At 40.9% G+C, this 19159-nt stretch overlaps 1 long non-coding RNA gene across 1 annotated transcript; it reads left to right on the plus strand.

Annotated features, from left to right (window-relative positions):
* The first annotated feature begins 456 nt into the window (after positions 1 to 456).
* Positions 457 to 1041, plus strand: LOC147444915 (uncharacterized). Its single transcript, XR_015190132.1, has 3 exons — positions 457 to 558; positions 656 to 757; positions 859 to 1041. It is a non-coding gene; the product is annotated as an uncharacterized LOC147444915 (long non-coding RNA).
* The last annotated feature ends 18118 nt before the right edge of the window (positions 1042 to 19159 follow it).

Below are 19159 nucleotides of genomic sequence, written 5' to 3' on the forward strand. Positions count from 1 at the left end.
GCCCAGACGCCGGTGGAGACACCTGACGTCCGTACCCCCATCGACACGCCGCTAGAGACCCCTGCCGGGACACCCAGGTTCACGCGTCACCGGCCAGAGGGCTTGCCTTACTCCGTCGACATCAGCGGCGGCATCATCATGGATGATGACGACAAGAAGGTGATCTCGCGCATGCGTGGTCTTTGCTCTCAGCTGTTTAGACACTATATACTAAACAAATGGAGTGAAGTACCAAGTGATTTAAAAAACAGAGTCATCAGCATACTTCATGATGAGTTTCCCGTTCCAACACAGGATCAACGCTTCAATGAAGACCTGATGAAGATTCGAATGCGCGAATACTGCAAACACAAGCGTTCCGAAGTGCAAAAAGCAATCAAGAATGGGTGGAATAGGCCAGATTGGCTGGCCAAAGAAGATTGGAAGAATGCGAAGAAAGCAGTGCGCGAGAATCCCGACAAGTGGAAGCAACAAAAGGATGCAGCCAGAGCGCGAGTAGAGGCAGGGAGCTCGCACCACTTGGGGAGCGGTGGATGGGCATCATTTGAGGCCGATTTTGTAAGTCTTTTCACATTGCTCTTTATGCATGTTCGATAGTTTAGGGTTTATGAGTTTTTTAGTTCTAACATAATGAAATCTTTGTATGTTTTGACAGTGGTCGATGACAGGACGTGATCCCACACCGTACGAGCGCGAGTACGCAGGCAGGAAGGGCTTAAACGCCCTAATGGACATTCTCAGTTCTCGCGGCGGCATGGTTAGTATTAGGGTTTACTCTTTTTTATTTTTTGTATTGTTTTATAAATGTCGTTATATGTTTATATTTACTGAAAACTGTCTTATTGTCTTTTTTTGCAGAATCCGACAGATACGCCGCTTGGACGCGATGAGACGTCTGATTAGACGACGTCAGTTTAGCCGTAGCTAGATAGCATTAGTTTAGGGTTTCTCATAGCTTATGTATCATGAGACGGATTTTATACGTCTTTTTGAACCATGTATATTATTACATTTGTCACCGCAATTCCTTTTGCCAATCAATTCTTTATGCCTATGATGTTGTACAATTGTCATTATTACATTTGCCAATCAATTCAGTTTGTCTATGATGTGTACAATTGTCATTATTACATTTGCCAATCAATTCAGTTTGTCTATGATGTGTACAATTGTCAATTTTGCAAACAATGCGTCTTGTGGGTGACTATTTTGGGTCTATTATTTACCTTTGCACTTTTTTTAAAAAGTGAATCAAGTACAATATGGTTGATGGGTGGCAGGGCATTCAATGCCCTGCCACCAAAAAAATATTCTCTCAGGCATCGCTATAAGCGTCGCTATTTATGGCTCTGTAGCGTCGCTATACTCTTCTGTGAGAGCGTCGCTATCTGCGTCGCTATAGGCGTCGCTATGAGCGTCGCTATATAGCGACGCCTATAGCGACGCCTATAGCAACGCAGATAGCGACGCTCTCGTAGCGATGCTTTTAGCGACGGTTATAGCGACGCCGGGGGTTATAAAAACCCAGTGTATTTCCGTCGCTAAGAGCGTCACAAGAGCACACAACCTCTTGTAGTGGAATACCATGTAAATCTCTTTTATGGCTTGTATTTCTATTGAGGTTGTGCTTGTGTCCCTTCTTTCAACTTCAACCCTTCTTGTGTTTTGATTTTGTATGCAATTCAAACCGGCAAGAGAGGCACATGTTGGCTGACTGCAATGCTATAGGTGGAAATACACCCTTTTTAGTTATGCTTGAGGTTTTTCAGCTATTCATGGAAAGGGGCTCTTGCCAAGACAAGGGCCTTGGGGCCTTGGTGTAGCAAAAAATTGCCATTTATGGATTTGAAACATGTTTAGGCTTGATTTAAGAGTGGCGATTTGAGCTCACCAATGAGTGGCAAAGGAAGTTGCATGTGATACACTGCTAGCAAACCCAACAAGGGATTCAAATCCAGATTTGAGACACGCCTTCACGTCTGCCTGTGTCCCTTGTTTACCAAATTTATGTTAGGATATTTTGACCCCAAGACCCACATGCAAATGCACTAAAGTGGGTGTTCTAACCACTTGACCCACAAGACCACGTTTTGGGAGAGCTCTAGAATATAGAAATAAAACCTGACTTGCAGGAGATGACACACACATACACACCAAAGTTTGGCAAGGCAGTTAGGAAGGGACGATGATGTCCAAATCAAGTGCTTAATGAATTTGCTAAAAGCTGAGGTAGAGGGTTGTTTTGGGAATTGGGAGAACTTAGTGATACACAACCTTTGCAATATAAAGCCCTAGGGAAAGGGCACTAGGAAATACTCTGCATACACTCAAATTACTCAAATTGATCATGTCTTTAATGAAAGTTATGATGCTATGAAACAAGTTGAAATGAGATGAAGAAAGTTGCACACATTCAATGCTAAATGCGAGTTCCTCTTCACCTACGCACTAAAGGGTAGTGGAGAATTCCCATGCCCAAGTGGTGATTAGGGTTTGTAATTATTAAGCTAGGGCAAATCAAGATCCATTGAGCGATAGGCTTAGATAAAAAACCTGCGGCTTTGATACCACTTGTTGGGTAGATGCAGAAGTCTTCTCCCTAATAAGAAATGGTTTAGCATTAAGCTATGGAGGGTGAAGCTTTTTGGATTCAAGCCCTCGTTTAGTTTTTGGTGTCAACCTATGGGAAACCCCCTTGGAGCATGTAGATGAATCTTATGCTACTTTTACTAGATTTCATGGTACCTTTTTCTATATATATTGTAAGTTTTTACAAAGGAAAAAGTAATCAAGCATAGCATGTTTTTTATTATTGTGTCAATTCTCTCTGCTCTCTCTCTCTCTCTCTCTCTCTCTCTCTCTCTCTCTCTCTCTCTCTCTCTCTCTCTCTCTCTCTCTCTCTCTCTCTCTCTCTCTCTCTCTCTCTCTCTCGTTCTTTGTACTTCTGCCCACCATGGCACGTACTTCTCCTCAGACGCCACCCTCCATAGCCGTCATAAAAATTAACACCTCGTATCAGAGCCATACAAGCCAACCCCCTCTAGCTCTTCTTCTTCAGTGAATCCATTCCTCAGATTGCAAAATCACCACACACCCACATGCTACGAAGACTTATCATGAAGCCTTCCCGCCTCCCTATGCTGACGCAGAACCATGTTCATCCTGATCTTTTCTCCATTTTTGCGATAGTGTCAGCCTTTGATAATTGTGGGTACATACTTCAGGATGAGAATATGGTGCCATTGCAATGATCGTGGGTGATGCTTCTCTGCCTTGGTACACTTATGTTGATGGGTTACACTCTATATGCACCTAGAAGTGAAAATGGAAAGAGAAAAGAAGTGTATGCATATATACTTGCAGCCAAAGGAGATGCTTTTTGCACATATTTCCAAGTGATGGAACATTTTGGTTAGTGGGGAGTGCGGCGTTCTTGAATGGATGTCAAGTGATGTGCATGCTGGGTATAGATTGGATAAGTGAGGCATTGAACGGGATTGGCGCAGGCTACAAGCTCGTGGTGGCCTTGTTTCAGTCCATCTCTGCTCAAGTTAACCTCTCTAGCTTCTTGAATCCACTTTGTTTTCTCCTGTTGTTGCCATGTACGTCACCTCGTATCCAATTCATATTATCAAGCACCCAACAAGAAAGTGCAAGGGAGAATATTGTTGATAAAAATATGGAGATTCAGAAGAAACGAGTCCTATCTCTTTGTGTCTACTTTTTCAAGCTTGAACTTCAATAATCACAAAGTGAGCATCCCCAGTGGACTCCCAATTTTTCAAAGCCATCTCATGCCGGTTTTCTTATGCTTTATGGCTTCAAACGGGTTTGCCAAGAGAAGATAATAGTAGAGACTGATTTGATGAGAAAAGTTGTCCTCACAAAAGGTGATTTGATAAATGAAAAGAACCAAGATCGAAGGTTTGCAGCAACAAGCTACACATACAGAGTACAGAAAACTATTTTTCTTTATTCACTTTTATAGATTTGTCCTCTTTTTGTCTATTGTCAAAGCAATCATACACTTTTCCACTCAAAGCCTCTTTTATTATATTTGTTGTCAGTCATGTCATGACATACATTATGCGGGCTATAGACAGTGCCACAAGTGGTAAGACCTCCCAAACACATTTGTTCTCAGTCCTATTTTGTTTTGCTTCTCATGAGGTTACTGGGTACACCTTTAACTCAAGGTTTGGCAATGAACAAAAAACTCCATTTATTGGTAGCTAAATTCTTGACCTACACCCTATCTATTCAAGGGGGGGTTTTACTATCATAGCACCAGGTTATGGATACACCAAAATCCTTGGTTGTGAGAGAACCTAAAACTCATAGTTGGCGAGTACACCACAAACTCAAGGTATGTATAGTTTGGGCTTGAGGGGGGGATTGTTGGGTTCAAGCCTTCATTTAGTTTTTTTGTGTTAGCCCATGGTAAACCCGGCCCTTGGAGCATGCAAATGAAGCTTCAACTAATTTTACTAGTTTTCATGGCAACTTTTGCTATATATATTGTAAGTTTTTACAAACGAAAAAATAATCAAGCATAGAATTTTTTTAATTATTGTGTCAATTCTCTCTGTTCTCTATCTCTCTTGTTGACTTGTTCTTTGCACTTCTGTCTGCCATGGCGCTTCTCCTCAGACGCCACCCTCCATAGCCATCATTTATGCCAAGTTCAAGAGCATAAAGAGAGAGAGAGAGAGAGAGAGAGAGAGAGAGAGAGAGAGAGAGAGAGAGAGAGAGTAGACACAATGATAATGCTCAAAGTGAAAATGCTTTATTAGAGAATAGCCTCTTATTTAATTAACTTTAGTGCTTTACAATAATTGGCTAGAGAGGTTGTGCCCTCTTGCTATCGGACTATATTATTATTTATATCTCCCTAGGTGGCTAGAGGGCATTCCCATTTGGTGCCAAAAGTTAGGCTTACCCTTACACCATCTTGAGTACTAACTCTTCTATGTGTGTAGCAACCAGCATGGAGGGTGCACCACCATTTTGTCGACCTTGTATAGAGGTAGCACTACTTTGATGCTTTGAAGTCACAAAGATTGAACTCGGTATTCTACATCGCTTTTCATTGCATTAGGCCAAATTTGGACTCACAAAGGGGCTCTTTAAGGAGTTTGACTTTACCTCTCTCTACCAAAAGGGGCGCATGGATAAATTTTTTGCAAACAAACCCCAAAGTTGGAGGAGGTTTGACAGTTAGAATGTCCTCTTCAAGATCTATCTACTTATATATAGCACGCCATGAGATTCCTCATATTTTAGAAGATTCTTTTTTTGATTCACTTAGATTCCGACGGAGTTGTCACATCATAGGTGAATCAAAAAAAGATCTTCCGATAAAATATGGGGAATCTCATGGCATGCTATATATCAGTAGATAGAGCTTGAAGAGGACATTCTAACTGTCAAACCTCCACCAACTTTGGAGTTTGTTTGCAAAAATTTATCCATGCGCCCGTTTTGGTAGAGAGAGGTAAAGTCAAAATCCTTAAAGGGCCCCTTTGTGAGTCCAAATTTTGCCTAATGGCTACACCACCCAATATCTCTCCATGCATTTTGTGGAATTCTCATGGCCTATGCAATTACATCTATCTCCATTTTCCCTATTACTTGCTCCATTCCTTGAATCAAGGAAGTGCTCCCTAATACAAGGTGCATCCCCTAATTTTTCTTTGCCACATAACTGTCAACCCCAATCTACAAATGATCTAACATTCTCTACAAGTTTCCAATCAGGCCCTATCACCTTACCACTGGTCTTGTGCTTACCTTTATTGGAAACTTTTTTGTTTCATCCTTCACCACTAGTGGATGGGTAGGATATGAGGAAGATAGAGATAGATATGTAGTTAGAGAGGGAGATTGATGGAAGGAGAGAATAGCAAAGAATATAAGGGACGTGGATATAAATTTAGTTAGACAAAGAGATATAGAACACCAAAAAATGTGAAGAGTAATGCCTTACACAATACGCCCACAAGTATGTTGTTGATTTAGCAAAGAATCAAACAATTCGTAGCCTTTGACACCTTCTTAGGACAACCAAAATACTTTAGTGATGAGTGAGTGATGTGTACATTAGATGATCCCAAGCGTATGAAAATTTGTGGCTGCTTACAAATTTAGCTTGAACTTACCCAAGGCATATAGAGAAGTTAGAGTCCTCTCTATGTCTCACTTGTGAGGGGACTAGAGCCTGCAACTCTGCACCTGACCATGCTCTATATAAGCCTTGCCTTGCTAATAATAGACCCCCTTGACCACATGACTCCATCTTGGCCCTTGGCCTGCCCGGTCTTACCCTAAGCCTGACATTAATCCCCTCTTGGAGAAGCATTTTCTTCCTTGAAAACAAAAGTGGCTGTATATTCATAAGAACACTAATGTTTTCCATAGTGGCAGTCTTCATGGATCTAGTTGTTTGTGCAATCGGAACAAGATTCACAAGAAGGTTCAATGAAACCAAGACTTACATCGTGATTTTCCTTATTGTTGTCCCTTTGTGACCGTCTTGTGTAACTGGCTTATAACCAACATAGTGTGTAAACTCTATTTAGAACCCACATGAGCATGCTAAACAAGTTGTCACAACAAAGATGTACCCAAAATATTACCTCTGTTCACTTTCCATAATTTTGAATCTCAATCAAACAAGTCAAAGTATAGAGAATGCTCTCTCATGCACAAAAATGTAATATGTGTAGTTGCACATGCACCTCGGATATATCCTTGTAGATTTTATCCAGATCACGTGCATCGTGTATAAAAAGTGATGGATTCTAAATGAAGTGCTTTGAGATTCCTTGAGGAATCACCGTAACGAATTTGATGATTTCTGCTAACCATTTGCCCCAATGCCCATCAAAAATGGTTTTTAATAGGTAAAAATAGGTCAAAAATGGTAAAAACCTGGTCAAATTTGATCCAAATTGGTCAATTTTTGACGCATCAGCTCACATGTCATGGAAAAAAGAAGAGGGAGCTGATTTTTTACAAATAAAAAAAGAAAATTCATTACTCTGAGAGAGGGAGCCAAGAAAATTCACGGTGGTGTGTGTGTGTGTGTAGTCTCGCACCTATTTGTTAAGATTGAGTGGGAGAGATTTGGAAATCAAGTTGCGTGTGAGAGGATATGAGTATGTGTATTTTTTGGATGAATTTTTATCACCTTGGAAGGATCTTCACATTAGCTTGTTTGGCGTCTGTTATGATCCCAAGCCTCATCATCAATGACTCTCTACACACATCTTGTTGGGTTGGCAGGAGCTTGTAATCCCCATGAGTTGCCTCTTGATTTGAGTGAAGAAGGAAATTTTTGGGTCAACTTCCTCTACCATTTGGGTGTGTGATTACCTTTATAACTTGCAAGCATGCTATGCTATAGAGGTGAAACACTTTCATCCCTCCATGTAAGGTTTTGGTGCCCCCACGGAGGAGGGCAAGAATTCTATGCATATTTTTGGATTTCAGTTGTTGGATTTGATGATGTACATGGTTGTGGGTCCCTTGGGACAACCACCTATGTGTGTGAAAATTGTGGGCAGAAATTGAGGTGGTAATTGCATTGGATATTGCAACCTTTGTTGAGGGTCATGAGGTTTTGTGAAGCTAAGCAATGGGGGCCGGGTTACCCAATGTGAGGTGGATTAGGTATTGGAATGATCCATTGACATCCCTTGCCCTATCCACATCACATTTAAGTGATTTGTGGTGGAAAAATATGGCGCAAAGATTTCCTAAATTTTCATGGATTGCCACACGAAGATGCTAATGCCTTTGTGGAAAATATTAAAGTGGAATGTTTACTACGTGTCATACAGGATCCTTCCATTATGATGCATCTTTCTCGCTACACTTTGCAAGGCAATGGAAGGGAGTGGTTGAAATACTTGAGGCACAAGCTCAAGCACAAAATCCACCAATTGTGCTTGACTATAACCTAGTTAATACTTTTTTGAATCACTTCAGAGAAGGAGAGGGGCCAAATATTGTTTGGCATGAGATTCTAACTCAAGTGAAGAAGGAGAATCAAAGTGTTGATGATTACCTAAAGCAATTTACATGTGTTTGGGATTTTTTGTGTGTATCTCTTGGAGATGAGACTCCACCAACCATTCTAAACAAGAATCGTCTTATTGCCAAACCTTAAAGGGAGTTTAAAGCTCAAGGTGGAGTTAAGGAGACCAGCCATTTTTGAAGAAGCAGTAGCCATAGCCAAGGCAAAAGGAGTGGAAGACACAATGATTCACTGAATATATGGAATAGTTGCAGATCATACAGTGGAAAGAAGGGGAGATGAGAGATTAGTTCGAGAGAATGGAGGCAAGAATGAACAAGGATCCCATAGGAAAATGGATATGGAAAAAATGAGATGCAATATGGAAAACATAATGAGTATGATGCAAGAATTGTGCCTGAATGTCATTGGAGGTGGACGTGGAAGAGGTGTTTATGCTAGAGGTGCTCCACCACAGGCGAGAAGAGGGGGTCCTCAACAATATGAAGCTCCATCACCTATCAGAAATGTTGGATGTGGACATTGACATGGTGTGTATCTTGGTAGAAGATTTATTCCTACATGCTACAATTGTGGGGAGCTTGGACATATTAGCACTCATTGTGATCACACCAAGGATGGAGGTGATATGTACCCTCTTCCCAAGAAATAACGGAACAGAGCCAATGATTTTCTTTGAACATAAGAGGGGATCAAGGTTCTCATGAAGTTCACCAAGAAGCCCAAGATTCTCGTGGTGGTGGCCATGTGTGAATCATTCATGTGCTCATTTGTGTGGAGGACAAAGAAGATGACCTAATTCCCTTAGGCAAAAGAAAGAGGCAGGGCAGTGTTGTAGGTCCCAATAGGAAAAAGGGAAAGGAAAAAGAAGGTGAATGTGCCAAAGCTAAGAGGAAAATCAATCCATGAAGGAGGTTCCAAGTTGCAGATCTTCCATTGGTAGAGGGCGAGCATGATTATAACCTTAAGGAGGATCTTTTTGCAAGGAAAGAAAATGTCACATTTGGGCAACTCATGAACAGGGTTCCTAAACTCAAACGCGTATGGAAGGGGCTTGTAAATCTAACTGAGAAGGAGCATAGACATGGATCTATGAGGGTCTTTTGTATTGGTGAGTTTCCAGACATTTGTCTATTTATGGATGCTTGGAATAAAGGGCAAGAACTAGGAGAGGCTTATATTGATTGTGGTGCCCAAATATTCATAATCACACAATCCTATGTGAAAAAGTTGGGACTTATCATTTCCAGTGGCTTAAAGTTTAGAATACAGTTGGCCAATCATGCTAAATTCAAATGTTTGGGGGTTATCAAAAACCTTGAAGTAGAGGCATTTGATGTCAAGACACTTTTCAATTGTCATGTCATGCATGCAGGCCTTGGGGCTTTTCCTCTGATTCTTGGGAGACCTTGGCTAAGAGCAGTGGGAGCTATCCAAGATTGGGGACATGAAACCATTACTATCTATAACAAGAAAGGAAGTAAGAAGAAGTTTGATATGACCAACAAATTGCCCTTAGAAAATCTGCTGGAAGAGGATGAGAACTAAGAATATTCAACTTCAAGTGGAGAGCAATCAAGTGACGAGGGAAATACTACTGATTCTAGCTCTGATAGTGAACTTGATGTCTCTTTTACATACTCTATTTCCTTAAGTTGGATCTAATATATCTTGTCATGAGTTATCAAAGAGTAGAACCATGTTTTGACTATGGCTAGGCCCAAAAATGGTTACATGCCGATTCATTATCAAAACTCTACTTTTTGATGGAACTTTGTACAGGAATGGCTTTTCAGGAATGCGTATCTCTGTGTTTATGGGCTCATGACCTTATCACAAAAACACGTCTAGAAATCTACCGTCAGATCTATTTTTTCATAAACTACGTTCACAAAGAAGCATTGAGTTTAGTCCATGGTAAAGTACTTTAACATAAGACCTTGATAGAAAATCTAAAACAATCCCAGAGTGAAACTCTAAATTCTTTTGGGTTTTGTCTCAAGAAAAAGTTTTTGGCTAGTGTGAACCGCCCAACCCTTGACAGAGCAATGGCCTGGAACTTCGAGAAATATGCTCACACTGCTTACACACTTGCTCGTCACGTTTGATGACGAGCGGACATGCATTACACACCTATCTGGATCATAGTTTCAAAAAGAGTGTAAATGTCACCAGCAACGTGTAGAGTATTCGTTCAAGAGTGGGCAGGAGCTTAAACCCCGCCCAGAGCTTGGGCGGGTTAGTGCCGCTTGGCCTCCACATCTGTGAGCCTAAGGCAAGGGACGTGTGTAAAAGCCCTTAGTTTCAACTCAATAATTTCAGGTTGCTAAAGCGTTTCCCACTAAATCTACGCAATGATTACCTTGATTATCTAAAATTTATTCAGTGGAAGGAGTAAGGTTGTCTATGCTATGTGGCCACATGTGATTGGGCTACTAAATGAGGATGTAGAGAGAGAGAGAGAGAGAGAGAGAGAGAGAGAGAGAATAAAGCAATGGCGTTTAAAGAAGCGGCCAATTGACTTCATTGGAAGGGAAAACTAAAAGCAAGGGTAGACGAGCACTGCACAGAAATCTAGGGCTAAAATTGGAGAAGCAAAGGTAACCGCACAAAAATCCATGGTCTAGTTTAGAGAGAGAGACGAGACAAAAGAATGGTTTTTCATATAACAGTAAGATAGCATTGACTGTGTGTGTCTATGTGCGGAGGTCCAACATGGGGGCAGCTAAATGAGGATGGAGAGAGAGAGAGAGAGAGAGAGAGAACAAAAAGCAATGTCGTTTAAAGAAGCGGCCAATCGACTTCATTGGAAGGGAAAACTAAAAGCAAGGGTAGATGAGCACTGCACAGAAATCCAAGGCTGAATTTGGAGAAGCAAAGGCAGCCGGACAAAAATCCATGGTCTTGTTTAGAGAGAGAGAGAGAGAGAGGAGACAAAAGAATGATTTTTTGTATAATAGTGAGATCGCATTGACTGTGGGTGTCTATGTGGGGAGGTCCAACGTGGGGGCAGCTATGCCCCTGCACTTAACATCATGTCCAACCGTGAGCCTTGATGAAACCGAGGCCCTTCCTACGGAGCCTCCTTCAGTTGTGCCACGGCCACGCATGTGCATGTGGCATGCCAGCCTTGATCTCTCATCCATTATACTGTTGAGCTTGAACGGACACACACATACAGACCCCAACCCTTCCCTTTTCTCTACTTTCACCAGCCCTTGTATGCAATATACGGATTTGGGTTTCGATCAGTTGGGCTCGCCTCAACAAGAAAACCTTGCAGAAACTCCACAAATATTATACACTTACTTAGCAAGGGAGACCCGAGAGAGAGCTTTTAGTCAAAGCGCATTCCAAAGAATTATATGTGTGTCAATCAGTCGAAGGAAGAGACCAGAATTTGCAAGAGACTTTGAAAACTTTTGAGCAAATCAAGAATTTGCAGGAGAGATTTCATTTGCATGCACAATGAGGGCTTTGCAGGTTTGAATTTGTGGATTTGTGCAATGTATTTGTTCATGAGTTTAGTTGGAGGCCTCAGATGAGTTGAGCATTATCAAAAAACACGGTTACTTCATACCTTCCAAGTCACATAGCTCATAGTAATCTTTGAGGGGACTTCCATAACGTCTACATCAACTGGCCTGCAAGACTTTATGGAATAAATCTTATGATGGTTAAGGGCTTGTTTACTGGATATGGTAAAGCGAATTGCTACCAAGTCCTGGAAGTCATCGGAAAGGACAACTACGGGCTTGTGCGCTCAGCAATTGACACATACACTAGAGAGAGAGTTGCCATTAAGAAGATAAATGACATATTCAAGCATGTTTCTGATGCTATTAGAATACTTAGAGAGATCAAAATCCTTTGATTTCTACAACATCCTGACATTTTTCAAATTAAGCACATTCTGCTACCCCCTTCTCCTCATGATTTCAAAGACATTCATGTGGTTTTTGAGCTAATGGAAGCTGAAATTTAACAAGTCATCAAAGCTAATGATGACCTCACACAAGCATTTCCAGTTCTTCTTGTACAATCTTCTGCAGGCCTTGAAATTTATTCATTCAGTTAACATATTTCATCGCGATTTGAAGCCAGAGAATGTTTCAGCTACAAGATGGTATCGTACGCTAGAACTTTGTGGTTCTTTCTATGCAAAGACTGCTCGTTTAATTTCTAGTACACGTCTACTGCAATAGACATATGGAGCATTGGATGCATTTTTGCGGAGCGGCTGACTAGAAAGCCTCTTTTTCTAAGAGAGAGATGTCGCCGCAGGATTGGAGAACTTTGAGAGCATGCTGGCGGCGGCCCAAGCTCAAGGTCCTGGCCCCCTCTTCCTACTTTTCGTTGGCCCTAGCCTTGGTCGCAGCTGGTGCCTGGGTATTGCGCGCGTTGAACCAGCCATATATAAGACTTTCGATAATTTTGGCAAGAAAGTGACATTACTGAGGGCTTCTGTCGGCGACCGTCCAACATGGAGGAATGCAGCCTATCCTTGGGGAGTGGACAAGAGGTTTGGACTCAAGGGGGACGTATATGTTTCTGCGAGGCGGGAGGATAAGGAGGCACATTGGAGCATCATGCCGAAAAGCTTTTGAACTTAGAAACTATTATGCCTAACCTTTGAGGAGGGGTATCTAACCTTTGAGGAGGGGTATCTGGCACCTGCAGCAATGGAAATATTGTTTGCCATTAAAAGGTCAAATGATGATAGTTTGTGGTAATTATGTGCATTGTAAAATATAAATTAATAGCCCATTTTAGTACCTGGTTTATGTGGTGATATTGATTACATACATGTGCATTGTCTCTACATGAGTAGCTCATTTTAGTAGAGGAAATGGAGTTGGAGTAGCGGAAATGGACGTGAACGGAGGAACCGAGGCACCATGCACGAGAGGCCAAAATATTGGTGATGCCCAACAAAGGACACATTGATAGTTCACTACTTCATGGAAGTCCGGAATCATACATGTCTTCATAAAACATTGGTAATAAGTTTTTCTTATGCAACCACAGTATTTGTATAATAAAAAAGTCCCTCCAATAGTGGAGGAGAAGGATAAGTCCCCCTTCAACACTGAAGGGGGAAGGGCACGTTCCCTACGGTATTATTATAAATGTGGAGAATGGTGTCAGCTCCACACTGTACGTATATATCAACATATGGTTTTTTTTTTTTTTTGATGGGCACAAACATCGCAATGCACAAAATGCATCTCTCTCCATTTTAAATATCATAATGTGTAAATTTTAACCTCCATACATCTTTTAATGTACAATCTCATTTGTGATGCAAGGTAGTAAAGCTTTTGGCGAAAGCTTCAAGAAGAGATACTTTGGATCCATCAACACAAGCCGTACCATGTGGTAAATTCCACATCAATATTTATCTTTAAAAATATATATATATATATATATGCACAATGACGAGGTGTTAGCTGGGAAAAAAAAAAATTCGCCCATTAATGTCAAGATCACCTAAAACAGCTTGTAACCCATCCAATGAGGATGATGAGGAAGAGATGGGTTCATCTACCAATGTGCTTTTGGATACAAGAAAAAAGGCCTTTAATTCTACAGCCTTGATGATCTGATACAGCCTTTAATTCTACAGCCTTGATGATCTGATGCAGCAAGAAAAGAGCTTCCAGTTGGCTACTTAACAAATGAGAATCAAGACCCCATAGAAAGCTCCCTCTCTTCTCAGGGATTCTTGAAGCTCCAAGATCTGTGATGAGCAGGAGACGAGATGCTCTTAGACCAACAAACACCTTTAATGTCACCCACTTCCTTTATCACTTCTTATGCAAAATGGCTATGGTGATGGCAGGGTTTTTCCTCCACAAGGTCTTGACAGAAGCCTGGAATGTCTCATACGGGCCTAGAAATAGATAGCTCACCGGAGCCCTAGAAAGCCCCGTGTTGACGCAGCCTCCTTCAAGTATATATTTTTTTCTCCATCCACAGTTTGCTAAGTAAGCATTGCATGCATCTACAAAAGGTTAGTGGGTGGGGAGTCCAATGCATACGAGTGTGATGCGTGGGGTTAAAGTACGAGCTAAAACCTGATTAATATTTCTCAAAAAGAAAAGGAATTAGGCGCAAATAAATTGGTATGAAAGTGCCCGTGCCGACACGCGCAGCTTCGCTACTGAGGATGAAGAACCTTGGAAGATTGCTATTGGTAATATCAACATGCAAAATTATAAAGTAATTAACAAACACCTCCTATAAAAAATACTTCTATAGATGCTTTTCTTACTGCCTTGATCTCTGTCATTAATTTGCTGCTTTGAATGCATGGAAAGTTCCCTTTCTCAGAAGCTCAAAACTACTCGTGTTGACACGGGAAATTTCATGGCCTAATCTAATAAAAATTTCCTAAAATATTTAAAGGAATGAACGACAAAGCAGGATGTGAAAACCACCTTGTTATATATTCAAATTTTTGCTTGGAACTGTCCGTGTCGATACAAGTAGCTTTGTTTAGCAAAATCATCATGGAATTTTCAAACACTTCTTGCCATATTAGCTTCCTTGACCCCATTGAAATGTCCCGCTCTTTGCATCTCAAAACTGCTCGTGTTGACATGGGCAGTCTCATGCCTCGATAGAATGTGCAAAAGATAATAAACGTGGGGTTTTGTTTGTATTTGTTGGACCTCACCCTCTTATTGAGCTAAACACTCTTATGCATGTGAAAACCTAGTATATATGTCTCACATATCATTCACTTTTATACTCTATTTACATAAATATTTTGTAATTATTCACCTAGTCAATTACTCATCTTTATCCATGGTTTTATCTTTTTTTTTTCACCTTTTTAGTTACACATGAAAAATCTTCAGACAATGCCATGTGACCTAGACCCCGCAGACTCCCTGTTTTCACACTACACTCCATGGAGGATTGAAAAGAGGATGCATGCACACCATATGAGATTTAATTCTCTTGCACTAGGAACTTAATTTCACCTATTAACAAGTGGGGTATGGGGATGAAATCATTTGGACCCAAAGGAAAGACTTTTTAGTTTGGCTCATTCTCACCCTACACTCTCCACCTATGTTTGAATACACCCACTTTCTCAATGCCTCTTTTAAAGCCAGCTTGTCACCACATTTTTAGTTCAAGGAATCCATTAAGTCATTTGGGGCATCATTGGCCATCTTTGTATATATACAGAATGCACCAAATGGAATTACAAAGTGAACGTTATGTCCAAAATAGTGATTTCACTTAAAGCTGTTTTTTCTTTGGAGCCACCCACTTTTGCCCCTCTTTGTCACCATATATTGAAACTTTTCCATTCTTAGTCACTCTTCACCTCAATAGAAACTCTCTCTACTCTCCCACACACCTACACCATACCCTTGTCCATTGCTCTCTCTCCATCTCTAGCCCTCCCTCTCTTATGTATCTTACTAGCTACTCCTCCTAGCTACACTACTTACCATTTACCATCATTTATTCTCATACTTAGAAATAATAATAAGCAAGTTGATATCTGGAGGAGATTATAGCAAAATGGTGTATATTCAATCCAACAAATATGGTTCAAGGCGGTCATCCCCTCCGTCACAAACATACAACATGCTACTCTCACCTACACCGACGACATGGTAAGACAAGGTGCACACACTACTCTTTGAGTTACCTCCAAGAACTAAACTCATTCCAGCCCTAACCCCTTCAATGTGTGCAATATAGAAGTGGATAATTTAAGATTTTAATCACCTCCAATGTTTACCTCACCTTTTCCCCGCTCTCACTCTCTCTCTCTTAGTCATTTTAGTCAAGAGGAAGAGTGTAGAAGTTGAAATGGTACACATTTTGAATAATGAAAAATGCTAACCCAACCATGGTTAAGGCGAAGCCCCAAACCTCCTCAAATTTTTATGAATACCCCTCCTTTCCACCTATCCGAGACAGATGGCTAGAGCACTTCACAAGGCTGCCATAACCTGCCTAACCTACACCACCCCATTACACTACTTTGTGTGCACCTTCTCCCTCTCAATTGAAGCATTTCTTTTCTATTGTGTTGTCTCTTGTCTAATTGATTTCTTGTGATTTTTTTTGTGGTAATTGGTCTCAATCTTAGTGAATAAGAATGCTCATAAGATTGGAGATTGTGTGTATGTGTGTGTGCGGCAAGAGAGAGGCATTGAGGAAAACATTGATTTTGGGGAAACATGTATGCTATCTATGCATTGATGTGTGTGCTTGTAAAGGCTTGGTTTGTTAATGATTACTTCTGTAATGTGTCCTAGTCCTCCATATTGACTAGGTGGTGCCTCTTTGTATTGGTCTTTGTTGCCTAGTGAGAGGAGCTTGAGGGTGGTGATAGAGGTGACTGCACTCAAGATTTTCCACGTCATTACTTTGGTGTCCTCCACTAGGGATCTACTTACAAGTTACCTTTGGTGTGGGTTAATGAAGAAAAACAATATCAATGGGCCACATGTTCATGAGTTTTGCTTTCTACAATCTTTCAAGGTCAATGTGTGTATAAGTCAAAAAATACATTCTCAATGGTGTGTTGTGTTTCTCTTTGGGTTTGAAGCTTCAAGATGTATTCTCCTATCTTGATCTTTCTTTAAGGTATTCTATTTAGTCTTGCACACATATGAGACATTGAAAGATTAGTGGACCACTAATTCCCATCACAAGGCAAGATGTCCACATCATTGTAAGAACAAAGATAAGGTTCCAATACATAATTAAGAACTTACTTGGGCCTGAGAGATTGGCTGCAATCAATGCCTCTATGAGCCCTTTTATTTTTTTCATCATATGATGTGACTTGAGTCTTGATGTCTACATTTTTGTGCTATTTTGATCTCTCTTGTTTCCTTTCCAACTTTTTATGAATGTCATGATGAGAATGCTCTTGATTTGATGGATAGCTTGGAGATGTCTTATATCATGGCTGGTTGTGATCAGGAAGATGTGAAGCTAAGGGCTTTTCCCTTGGTGCTCAAAGGTGATGCTCGAGTGTGGTATGATGCTCTTGCACCTCCATTTAAAGAAACATGGGATGAACTTTGTGCTACTTTCATAAGCAAATATGGTCAAGAGACACTGATCTTATGGAAGCAACTTCTTCAACATGGTCAAGTCTCACTAGGTGACCAAGCTCTCTATGAATGGAAGCAACTTCTTCAACATGGTCAAGTCTCACTAGGTGACCAAGCTCTCTATGAATCAAAATTTACAAATTTGTGGGAGAGGTGGGCTGCATCTTTACAAGGCCAAGGTGGAGCCTCAAACTTTCTCAAGAAGGATAGGTTTGTTGGAGATATGTTTCCAACCTTAAAAGAGAAGGTAGAGGCAAAGTTTTCACAAACTTTTGAAGAAGCACAAAAAATAGCCACACTTAAACTAGAAAAGCTAGCTTACCATGAGCACAAGTCAAAATTTGTGAAAGATAGAGAGGAGGGATCGAGTGAGCTCTAAATGTGTAGTTGATGTACAAGCTAGAATGTCATCCACAACTGGTGACTCTCGAGAGGATCTTCTACACAAGCTCACTCAACAATTGGAAACTCTTACTCTAAATTTAGTGCAGGCACAAACAAGGGGAGAACAAGCTAGGGACGATGCATGACCACCAAGGAGGAATACTCAAGGGCTAAGATTTTGGAATTGTAATGAAATGGTTCATGGTATGTACCATTGTCCATATCCAAGAAGGATTACTGGAGACATAGACCTTTGTGGACAACATCCACAGATAGTCCAACTTGATGCCTCTCAACAACCTCCAACCATATGTATAAGAGCCCCTCAACCTCCTCAACCCATAGCTACAATTCCACCAGGGCAAAAGAGGGTGGACGAGTGAGGGGTCAACTTAATCAAGCTTGAGGAGCCAAAGGAAGTCAATGTCATGCTGGTAATTAAGAGAACAAGAGATCAAGGAAAGGACGAAGAGATGGCAAGTGACAACTCTGTGGAGCCAAAGAAAGGAAAGAAGAAGGTCAAAGAGGATGAAGCAGAGAGTAGCAGTAAGAAGAAGAAGTCAAGGCAACCTCGCCGAGTCATTACCATGGATGAATTTCCTCTTGGTAAGGATATTGAACCCTATAATATGATGGAATACCTAAAAACTGAATGACCTAACATCACTTGGCCACAACTCATGCATCTTTCTTCCCCAATACGTCGTCAATGGACCAAATTGGCTAGCACAAGGACTCCCAAAAAGAGAGGAGGGAAATTTGTGAATTCCATAAAGCAAGTAGCCCCAAAGATATAGAGCCTGTAGTAGAAGCATATGTAAAGGGAAAGATGGTGAAAAATGTTTATGTAGATGGGGGTGCACATGTGTGTGTAATCACTAAATGGTGGACGATTTATAGACTGGGTTTGGATATTACAGAATCATCGGACTGTCATACAAAGTTTCATTGGGTGCAAGGGATTATGATAAATGTTCGCATTGATAGAAAAATCTTTCTTCAACAACGTATTGTATTCCTCTCTGGTGCTGAAGCATTAAGAGATATTCTACAATCTCCAAATCCTATTATACTCCCACTTGTAGACTATAATGGATCTTTTGATGTACATGTGTTTATCTTGTTTTAGCTAGGTTAATGAATCAAGAGGACTTGTATCGTACATTCATTCCTTTGGCTAGACAAGACGTGCATGTAATAGTTGGCACAAAGTTACAATTTCAACGTGTTTTCCGTCGTATGTTTGAACCTAGGCAAGTAGCGGCTATCAATGCCTCAGTCAATCCGTTCATTTTTCCATTGATTCGCTACGATCTAAGCTTCGACGTTGTGAGCGGGATGGAAACACACAGAACGCCTCTATAACAACCCGACACACACTCTTGGAAAGATACACACACACACTATGGGGCACCACTCGGCTTACACAATCCACCTGGCCGAGACAGGGAACACACCTATGGAGTAAGAGGAAAGAGACTACCCATTTACCCACTCCACACAGAGACACACACACACAACAACCAAAAAAATCAGCTCAAAAGAGGAGAACTTATGATGTTTAGATACAAATGAGCTTCGGCCAACACCAATGGGGCAAATAGCTCACACAATATGGGTAAAATAAGCCAGACACAATCAC

This window comes from Adiantum capillus-veneris, chromosome 13 (genome assembly GCF_014529385.1).
Source record: "Adiantum capillus-veneris isolate H3 chromosome 13, ASM1452938v2, whole genome shotgun sequence".
Classification (NCBI taxonomy): domain Eukaryota; kingdom Viridiplantae; phylum Streptophyta; class Polypodiopsida; order Polypodiales; family Pteridaceae; genus Adiantum; species Adiantum capillus-veneris.